Source organism: Salmo trutta, unplaced genomic scaffold (genome assembly GCF_901001165.1).
Source record: "Salmo trutta unplaced genomic scaffold, fSalTru1.1, whole genome shotgun sequence".
Classification (NCBI taxonomy): domain Eukaryota; kingdom Metazoa; phylum Chordata; class Actinopteri; order Salmoniformes; family Salmonidae; genus Salmo; species Salmo trutta.
In genome coordinates, this window is record NW_021822719.1 from 100,001 (window position 1) to 110,977 (window position 10,977).

At 44.3% G+C, this 10,977-nt stretch overlaps 1 protein-coding gene across 1 annotated transcript in view; it reads left to right on the forward strand.

The window, feature by feature from the left end:
- Positions 1-10,977, forward strand: part of LOC115183995 (muscarinic acetylcholine receptor M3-like) — a 119,404-nt gene that overhangs the window by 36,453 nt on the left and 71,974 nt on the right. The window contains exon 3 of the mRNA XM_029744992.1: positions 1,245-1,363. The gene's annotated coding sequence lies outside the window, so the exon portion shown is untranslated. The remainder of the gene's footprint in view (positions 1-1,244; positions 1,364-10,977) is intronic.

Below are 10,977 nucleotides of genomic sequence, written 5' to 3' on the forward strand. Positions count from 1 at the left end.
TATTTAGGATCCTTTTATAGTGGGTTGAGGTCACCATTCAGTAATATTTAGGATCCTTTTATAGAGAGTTGAGGTTACCATTCAGTAATATTTAGGATCCTTTTATAGAGGGTTGAGGTTACCATTCAGTAATATATATATATACCTTTTATAGAGGGTTGAGGTTACCATTCAGTAATATTTAGGATCCTTTTATAGTGGGTTGAGGTTACCATTCAGTAATATTTAGGATCCTTTTATAGAGGGTTGAGGTTACCATTCAGTAATATTTAGGATCCTTTTATAGAGGGTTGAGGTTACCATTCAGTAATATTTAGGATCCTTTTATAGAGGGTTGAGGTTACCATTCAGTAATATTTAGGATCCTTTTATAGTGGGTTGAGGTTACCATTCAGTAATATTTAGGATCCTTTTATAGAGGGTTGAGGTTACCATTCAGTAATATTTAGGATCCTTTTATAGAGGGTTGAGGTTACCATTCAGTAATATTTAGGATCCTTTTATAGTGGGTTGAGGTTACCATTCAGTAATATTTAGGATCCTTTTATAGAGGGTTGAGGTTACCATTCAGTAATATTTAGGATCCTTTTATAGAGGGTTGAGGTCACCATTCAGTAATATTTATGATCCTTTTATAGAGGGTTGAGGTTACCATTCAGTAATATTTAGGATCCTTTTATAGAGGGTTGAGGTTACCATTCAGTAATATTTAGGATCCTTTTATAGTGGGTTGAGGTTACCATTCAGTAATATTTAGGATCCTTTTATAGAGGGTTGAGGTTACCATTCAGTAATATATATATATATACCTTTTATAGAGGGTTGAGTTTACCATTCAGTAATATTTAGGATCCTTTTATAGAGGGTTGAGGTCACCATTCAGTAATATTTAGGATCCTTTTATAGAGGGTTGAGGTTACCATTCAGTAATATATAGGATCCTTTTATAGAGGGTTGAGGTTACCATTCAGTAATATTTAGGATCCTTTTATAGAGGGTTGAGGTTACCATTCAGTAATATTTAGGATCCTTTTATAGAGGGTTGAGGTTACCATTCAGTAATATTTAGGATCCTTTTATAGAGGGTTGAGGTTACCATTCAGTAATATTTAGGATCCTTTTATAGAGGGTTGAGGTCACCATTCAGTAATATTTAGGATCCTTTTATAGTGGATTGAGGTTACGTTTCTGTCTCATGTGGTTTAATTAAATCTTCTTCTTCTTCTGTGTTTCTTCTTCTCTAGTTCCCCTCCACCAGGAGCCTACCTGATGAACACACTCTATGTTCGGAGGACTGCAGAGATACTGGACTTCATTCCAACCAGAGGTGACATCTAGTGGTAACTTCACTCCCAACATATTAGTAAGTTCCCACATTCTACTACTACTGCAAAGAGTCATTCAGAGGCAGAATACCAGTCTAACAGTCCTGAAGGGTTAAGGTCTGGTACTGTAGAGTCATTCAGAGGCAGAATACCAGTCTAACAGTCCTGAAGGGTTAAGGTCTGGTACTGTAGAGTCATTCAGAGGCAGAATACCAGTCTAACAGTCCTGAAGGGTTAAGGTCTGGTACTGTAGAGTCATTCAGAGGCAGAATACCAGTCTAACAGTCCTGAAGGGTTAAGGTCTGGTACTGTAGAGTCATTCAGAGGCAGAATACCAGTCTACTCTCCACACTGCCTCTATTAAAGTCACAGCGCTGTGTATTACTGGGGACTTTACTCTCCACACTGCCTCTATTATTAAAGTCACAGCGCTGTGTATTACTGGGGACTTTACTCTCCACACTGCCTCTATTATTAAAGTCACAGGTCTGTGTATTACTGGGGACTTTACTCTCCACACTGCCTCTATTATTAAAGTCACAGCGCTGTGTATTACTGGGGACTTTACTCTCCACACTGCCACGTGTCATGCAAGGTAGGATGCAATCCAAGAGCGTGCGGAGACACTGAGTCGCCCAGCCCTGAGAGGAGGATCTGATAGAGCCTGAGTCGCCCAGCCCTGAGAAGGTGGAGAGGAGGCAGAGCCTGAGACACCCAGCCCTGAGAGGGGGATCTGATAGAGCCTGAGACACCCAGCCCTGAGAGGGTGGAGAGGAGGATCTGATAGAGACTGAGACACCCAGCCCTGAGAGGGTGGAGAGGAGGATCTGATAGAGCCTGAGACACCCAGCCCTGAGAGGGTGGAGAGGAGGATCTGATAGAGTCTGAGATGCCCAGCCCTGAGAGGGGGATCTGATAGAGTCTGAGACACCCAGCCCTGAGAGGGTGGAGAGGAGGATCTGATAGAGCCTGAGACGCCCAGCCCTGAGAGGAGGATCTGATAGAGCCTGAGACGCCCAGCCCTGAGAGGGTGGAGAGGAGGATCTGATAGAGACTGAGACACCCAGCCCTGAGAGGGTGGAGAGGAGGATCTGATAGAGCCTGAGACACCCAGCCCTGAGAGGGTGATCTGATAGAGCCTGAGACACCCAGCCCTGAGAGGGTGGATCTGATAGAGCCTGAGACGCCCAGCCCTGAGAGGGTGGAGAGGAGGATCTGATAGAGACTGAGACGCCCAGCCCTGAGAGGAGGATCTGGTAGAGCCTGAGACACCCAGCCCTGAGAGGGTGGAGAGGAGGATCTGATAGAGCCTGAGACGCCCAGCCCTGAGAGGGTGGATCTGATAGAGCCTGAGACACCCAGCCCTGAGAGGGTGGAGAGGAGGATCTGATAGAGCCTGAGACGCCCAGCCCTGAGAGGGTGGAGAGGAGGATCTGATAGAGCCTGAGACGCCCAGCCCTGAGAGGAGGATCTGATAGAGTCTGAGACGCCCAGCCCTGAGAGGGTGGAGAGGAGGATCTGATAGAGACTGAGACGCCCAGCCCTGAGAGGGTGGAGAGGAGGATCTGATAGAGCCTGAGACACCCAGCCCTGAGAGGAGGATCTGATAGAGCCTGAGATGCCCAGCCCTGAGAGGGTGGAGAGGAGGACAAAAGATGCAAGGATGGGAAAGATAGTTGGAAAGAAACAAATTGAAGGCAGATGTCGGGAGGTTGAGCCATCGTTAGGAAATTAGGTTATCAAAGTGTCAAGCTCATTGAGGATCTCTCCAAGGGCACGTGGTGGGCGATAGATGACAACAATGTTAAGCTTAAGTGGAGAAGTGATAGTGACAGCATGGAATTCAAATGAGGAGATTGACAGGTGAGAGAGGGAGAAAAGATAAAATCTCCATTTAGGAGAAATGAGTAGCCCTGTCCCACCACCATGATGACCAGATGCTCTCGGACTACGAGAGAAAAACGTAGTCAGATGACGAGAGAGCAGCTGGAGTAGCAGTGGTCTCTGGGGTTGATCCATGTCTCCGTCAGGGTCAAAAGGTCAAGGGACTGAAGGGCACCATAGGCTGAGATGAACTCTGTGTTCTTGACCGCAGATTGGCAGTTCCAAATGCTGCCAGAGACCAATAATTCCACATGGGTTGTGTGCGTAGGGTACAATAAATTAGAAGGGTTGCAGCCAAAGGGGGAGCAATGAACAGGGATAGAAAACACACATAGTTGCCAGCGCTACAAAAGAGAAAATAAGAAACAAGTAGGTAAGATAGTGAGAGAGTGGAGCCTTCCTCTCTGTCCTTCCTCCAACAACTCGGCAGAACCTTTTTTTTTCTCTTTTGGTGACGAGGCCCGCTGCTTACAGTTGCCCCTGAGAAAACAGGGGAGACTGAAGTTCTAATACAAATCTCAAATGGTCTTTTCAAAGTGGAAGAGCACACCGCCCGGGAAACTAATTGCTGATTGCCTAGGAGAGGAGAAACCACTCCACCTCCAATACAACATCCACTGATTACCAAATCAAGTCACAATTTACCCTGCCCCTTGTTCCTGGTTCATGTGTCAATAAACATCTGCAAGTTAATAGGAGTCAGCAGTTCACACGCCAAGTAGGCCACTGGGAAGACAGGAAGCATTTAAAGTAGATGGCAAAAAGACGGTACTAGTATCACGTTTCAGGAGAAGACCCAAGATGCAGACAATGTCGAAGTAACACATAGTTTATTACTACAACAGGGAGGGGGCAGGCATAACGACAGGTCAAGGGCAGGCAGAGGTCAGTAATCCAGATCAGAGTTCATAAGGTACAGAACGGCATGTAGTCTCAGGGTCAGGGCAGGCAGAAATGGTCAAAACCGGGAAAACTAGAAAACAGGTAAAAAGACAGGAGCAAAAGGGGAAACCGCCGGTAGGCTTGACGAAACAAAACGAATTGGCAACAGACAAACAGAGAACACAGGTACAAATACACTGGGGATAATGGGGAAGATGTGCGACACCTGGAGTGGGGGTGAAAACAAGCACAAAGACAGGTGAAACAGATCACAGTGATACAAATGGACCACAACAGATAAAGACAAAACAATTATACTCTACACCTCTACAAGGTGTCGAAAGCGTTCCACAGGGATGCTGGCCCATGTTGACTCAAATCAAATCAAATCAAATTTATTTATATAGCCCTTCGTATATCAGCTGAAATCTCAAAGTGCTGTACAGAAACCCAGCCTAAAACCCCAAACAGCAAGCAATGCATGTGAAAGAAGCACGGTGGCTAGGAAAAACTCCCTAGGAAAAACTCCCTAGAAAGGCCAAAAACCTAGGAAGAAACCTAGAGAGGAACCAGGCTATGAGGGGTGGCCAGTCCTCTTCTGGCTGTGCCGGGTGGATATTATAACAGAACATGGTCAAGATGTTAAAATGTTCATAAATGACCAGCATGGTCAAATAATAATAATCATAGTAGTTGTCGAGGGTGCAACAAGCACGTCCGGTGAACAGGTCAGGGTTCCATAGCCGCAGGCAGAACAGTTGAAACTGGAGCAGCAGCATGGCAAGGTGGACTGGGGACAGCAAGGAGTCATCATGCCAGGTAGTCCCGAGGCATGGTCCTAGGGCTCAGGTCCTCCGAGAGAAAGAAAGAAAGAGAAAAAGAGAGAATTAGAGAGAGCATATTTCAATTCACACAGGACACCGGATAAGACAAGAGAATACTCCAGATGTAACAGACTGACCCTAGCCCCCCGACACATAAACTACTGCAGCATAAATACTGGAGGCTGAGACAGGAGGGATCAGAAGACACTGTGGCCCCATCCGATGATACCCCCGGACAGGGCCAAACAGGCAGGATATAACCCCACCCACTTTGCCAAAGCACAGCCCCCACACCACTAGAGGGATGTCTACAACCACCAACTTACCGTCCGAAGACAAGGCCGAGTATAGCCCACAAAGATCTCCGCCACGGCACAACCCAAGGGGGGGCGCCAACCCAGACAGGAAGACCACGTCAGTGACTCAACCAACTCAAGTGACGCACCCCTCCCATGGACGGCATGGAAGAACACCAGTAAGTCAGTGACTCAGCCCCTGTAATAGGGTTAGAGGCAGAGAATCCCAGTGGAAAGAGGGGAACCGGCAAGGCAGAGACAGCAAGGGCGGTTCGTTGTTCCAGCCTTTCCGTTCACCTTCACACTCCTGGGCCAGACTATACTTAATCATAGGACCTACTGAAGAGATAAGTCTTCAGTAAAGACTTAAAGGTTGAGACTGAGTCTGCGTCTCTCACATGGGTAGGCAGACCATTCCATAAAAATGGAGCTCTATAGGAGAAAGCCCTACCTCCAGCCGTTTGCTTAGAAATTCTAGGGACAATTAGGAGGCCTGCGTCTTGTGACCGTAGCGTACGTGTAGGTATGTACGGCAGGACCAAATCGGAAAGATAGGTAGGAGCAAGCCCATGTAATGCTTTGTAGGTTAGCAGTAAAACCTTGAAATCAGCCCTTGCCTTAACAGGAAGCCAGTGTAGGGAGGCTAGCACTGGAGTAATATGATCAAATTTTTTGGTTCTAGTCAGGATTCTAGCAGCCGTATTTAGCACTAACTGAAGTTTGTTTAGTGCTTTATCCGGGTAGCCGGAAAGTAGAGCATTGCAGTAGTCCAGCCTAGAAGTAACAAAAGCATGGAATAATTTTTCTGTGTCATTTTTGGACAGAAAGTTTCTGATTTTTGCAATGTTACGTAGATGGAAAAAAGCTGTCCTTGAAACAGTCTTGATATGTTCTTCAAAAGAGAGATCAGGGTCCAGAGTAACGCCGAGGTCCTTCACAGTTTTATTTGAGACGACTGTACAACCATCCAGATTAATTGTCAGATTGAACAGAAGATCTCTTTGTTTCTTGGGACCTAGAACAAGCATCTCTGTTTTGTCCGAGTTTAAAAGTAGAACGTTTGCAGCCATCCACTTCCTTATGTCTGAAACACAGGCTTCTAGCGAGGGCAATTTTGGGGCTTCACCATGTTTCATTGAAATGTACAGCTGTGTGTCGTCCGCATAGCAGTGAAATTTAACATTATGTTTTTGAATGACATCCCCAAGAGATAAAATATATAGTGAAAACAATAGTGGTCCTAGAACGGAACCTTGAGGAACACCGAAATTTACAATTGATTTGTCAGAGGACGAACCATTCACAGAGACAAACTGATATCTTTCCGACAGATAAGATCTAAACCAGGCCAGAACTTGTCCATGTAGACCAATTTGGGTTTCCAATCTCTCCAAAAGAATGTGGTGATCGATGGTATCAAAAGCGGCACTAAGATCTAGGAGCATGAGGACAGATGCAGAGCCTCGGTCTGACGTCATTAAAAGGTCATTTACCTTCACAAGTGCAGTCTCAGTGCTATGATGGGGTCTAAAACCAGACTGAAGCGTTTCGTATACATTGTTTGTCTTCAGGAAGGCAGTGAGTTGCTGTGCAACAGCTTTTTCTAAAATTTTTGAGAGGAATGGAATATTCGATATAGGCCGATAGTTTTTTATAATTTCTGGGTCAAGATTCGGCTTTTTCAAGAGAGGCTTTATTACTGCCACTTTTAGTGAGCTTGGTACACATCCGGTGGATAGAGAGCCGTTTATTATGTTCAACATAGGAGGGCCAAGCACAGGAAGCAGCTCTTTCAGTAGTTTAGTTGGAATAGGGTCCAGTATGCAGCTTGAGGGTTTGGAGGCCATGATTATTTTCATCATTGTGTCAAGAGATATAGTACTAAAACACTTTAGTATCTCCCTTGATCCTAGGTCCTGGCAGAGTTGTGCAGACTCAGGACAATGGAGCTTCTCACAGCTTTCTCACAGTTGTGTGAAGTTTGCTGGATGTCCTTTGGGTGGTGTACCATTCTTGATACACTCAGGAAACTATTGAGTGTGAAAAACCCAGCGGTGTTGCAGTTCTTGACACAAACCAGTGTACCTGGCACCTACTATCATACCCCGTTCCAAGTCACTTAAATATTTAGTCTTGCCCATTCACCCTCTGAATGTTACACATACACAATCGATGTCTCAATTGTCTCAAGGCTTAAAAATCCTTCTTTAACCTGTCTCCTCCCCTTCATCTACACTGATTGAAGTGGATTTAACAAGTGACATCAATAAGGGATCATAGCTTTTACCTGGATTCACCTGGTCAGTCTATGTCATGGAACGAGTTGCTGTTCCTAAAGTTTGGTGCGACAGGGTCCAACTCAGTATTAGGAAGGTGTTACTAATGTTTGGTATCCTCAGGGTTTATCTCCTTCATTTAACAGTAATAATGTTTGGTATCCTCAGGGTTTATCTCCTTCATTTAACAGTAATAATGTTTGGTATCCTCAGGGTTTATCTCCTTCATTTAACAGTAATAATGTTTGGTATCCCCAGTGTTTATCTCCTTCATTTAACAGTAATAATGTTTGGTATCCCCAGTGTTTATCTCCTTCATTTAACAGTAATAATGTTTGGTATCCCCAGTGTTTATCTCCTTCATTTAACAGTAATAATGTTTGGTATCATCTGTGTTTATCTCCTTCATTTAACAGGGACAGTAATAATGTTTGGTATCCTCAGTGTTTATCTCCTTCATTGAACAGGGACAGTAATAATGTTTGGTATCATCAGTGTTTATCTCCTTCATTTAACAGGGACAGTAATAATGTTTGGTATCCTCAGTGTTTATCTCTTTCATTTAACAGGGACAGTAATAATGTTTGGTATCCCCAGTGTTTATCTCCTTCATTTAACAGGGACAGTAATAATGTTTGCTATCCTCAGTGTTTATCTCCTTCATTTAACAGGGACAGTAGTAATGTTTGGTGTCCCCAGTGTAAATCTCCTTCATTTAACTTCTTTGGTCTCAACTCCCATTAACGGGATCGATTTGACAACATCCGGTGAAATGGCAGAGCACCAAATTCCCCCCAAAATTATAAAAAATATTTAACTTTCATATATTCACAAGTGCAACACACCAAATTAAAGATTAACTTCTCTTTTATCTAGCCACCGTGTCAGATTTCAAAAAGGCTTTACGGCGAAAGCAAACCATGCGATTATCTTAGGACAGCGCCCAGCATACCAACGCATGAAAATCCGATTTCAACCCGCCAGGCGCAACACAAAAGTCAGAAATAACGATTTAATTAATGACTTACCTTTGAAGATCTTCTTTTGTTGGCACTCCAATATGTCCCATAAACATCACAAAATGGTCCTTTTGTTCAATTAATTCCGTCGTTATATTTCCAAAATGTCCATTTATTTGGAGCGTTTGATTCAGAAAAACACCGGTTCCAACTCACCCAACATGACTACAAAATATCTCATCAGTTACCTGTAAACGCTGTCCAAACATTTCAAACAACTTTCCTAATACAACTTTAGGTATTTTTTATACGTAAATAATCGATAAAATTTAAGACGGGATAAACGGTGTTCAATACCGGATAAAAACAACGTGAAGCGCGGGACCTGGAGCGCTCTTCAAAACATTACAATGCACTAGACTAGACCCTCGTTCTGAACTGCCGTACTTCTTAATTTCTCTAAAGAAAAACATCAACCAATTTCTAAAGACTGTTGACATCCAGTGGAAGCGATAGGAACTGCAAGCAAGTGCCTTAGAAAATCTAGATACACATAGAAAACTCATTGAAAACACTGTCACCTCAACAACAAAACAATCTTGGATGGTTTGTCCTCGGAGTTTCACCTGCCAAATAAGTTCTGTTATACTCACAGACATAATTTTAACAGTTTTAGAAACTTTAGAGTGTTTTCTATTCAGATCTACCAATTATATGCATATCTAGCTTCTGGGCCTGAGTAGCAGGCAGTTTACTTTGGGCACTTTTTTCATCCGGACGTCAAAATACTGCCCCCTAGCCCAAAGAAGTTGTTAACAGGGACAGTAATAATGTTTGGTATCCTCAGTTTTTATCTCCTTCATTTAACAGGGACAGTAGTAATGTTTGATATCCCCAGTGTTTATCTCCTTCATTTAACAGGGACAGTAATAATGGACAACTAAGACAATAATGAGGTATAATTGTGCCAGATGTAGCCAGCTAATTTTCCTCTGTAGTCTCTGGGAAGGCTAATATTATCCTGGTCTCTATCTCTCCTGCTCTCTCTCGCTCTCTCTCTCGCTCATCCCCATCTGGTGTCCTGCTCCCTCCCCAATGTCACAGGCCTGGTCTCTCTCTCTCTCTCTCTCTCTCTCTCTCTCTTTCTCTTTAATGTCACAGGCCTGGTCTCTCTCTCTCTCCCTCCATAGTGTCACAGGCCTGGTGTCTCCCTCTCTGTCTCTCTCTGTCTCTCTCTCTCTCTCTCTCTCTCTCTCCCTCCCTCCCCAATGTCACAGGCCTTGTGTCTCCCTCTCTCTCTCTCTCTCTCCCTCCCTCCCTCCCTCCCTCCCTCCCTCCCTCCCTCCCTCCCTCCTTCAATAATGTCACAGGCCTATTTACAGTGGTGTTTGTTCTTCACTGGTTGCCCTTTTCTTGTGGCAACAGGTCACAAATCTTGCTGCTGTGATGACACACTGTGGTGTTTCACACAGTAGATATGGGAGTTTATCAAAATTGGATTTGTATTCGAATACTTTGTGGATCTGTGTAATCTGAGGGAAATATGTGTCTCTAATATGGTCATACATTTGGCAGGAGGTTAGGAAGTGCAGCTCAGTTTCCACCTCATTTTGTGGGCAGTGTTGCACACAGCCTGTCTTCTCTTGAGAGCCAGGTCTGCCTACGGCGGCCTTTCTCAATAGCAAGGCTACGCTCACTGAGTCTGTACATAGTCAAAGCTTTCCTTAAGTTTGGGTCAGTCACAGTGGTCAGGTATTCTGCCACTGTTTACTCTCTGTTCAGGGACAAATAGCATTCTAGTTTGCTCTGTTGTTTGGTTAATTCGTTCCAATGTGTCAAGTAATTATCTTTTTGTTTTCTCATGATTTGGTTGGGTCTAATTGTGTTGCTGTCCTGGGGCTCTCAGGGGTCTGTTTGTGTTTGTGAACAGAGCCCCAGGACCCGCTTGCTTAGGGGACTCTTCTCCAGGTTCATCTCTCTGTAGGTGATGACTTTGTTATGGAAGGTTTGTGAACAGAGCCCCAGGACCAGCTTGCTTAGGGGACTCTTCTCCAGGTTCATCTTTCTGTAGGTGATGGCTTTGTTATGGAAGGTTTGGGAATCGCTTCCTTTTAGGTGGTTGTAGAATTTAACAGCTCTTTTCCGGATTTTAATAATTAGTGGGTATTGGCCTTATTCTGCTCTGCGTGCAATATTTAGTGTTTTAGGTTGTACACCGAGGATATCTTGGCAGAATTCTGCATACAGAGTCTCAATTTGTGAATTCTTGGTTGGTGAGCGGACCCAAGACCTCACAACCATAAAGGGCAATGGGTTCTATGACTGATTCACGTATTTTTTGCCAGATTCTAATTAGTATGTTGAATTTTATGTCTCCCCCTCAATCCCCAATGTCACAGGCCTGGTCTCTCTCTCTCTCTCTCTCTGTCTCTCTCTCTGTCTCTCTCTCTGTCTCTCTCTGTCTCTCTCTCTGTCTCTCTCTGTCTCTCTCTGTCTCTCTCTCTCTCCTCTCTCTCTCTCTCCTCTCTCTC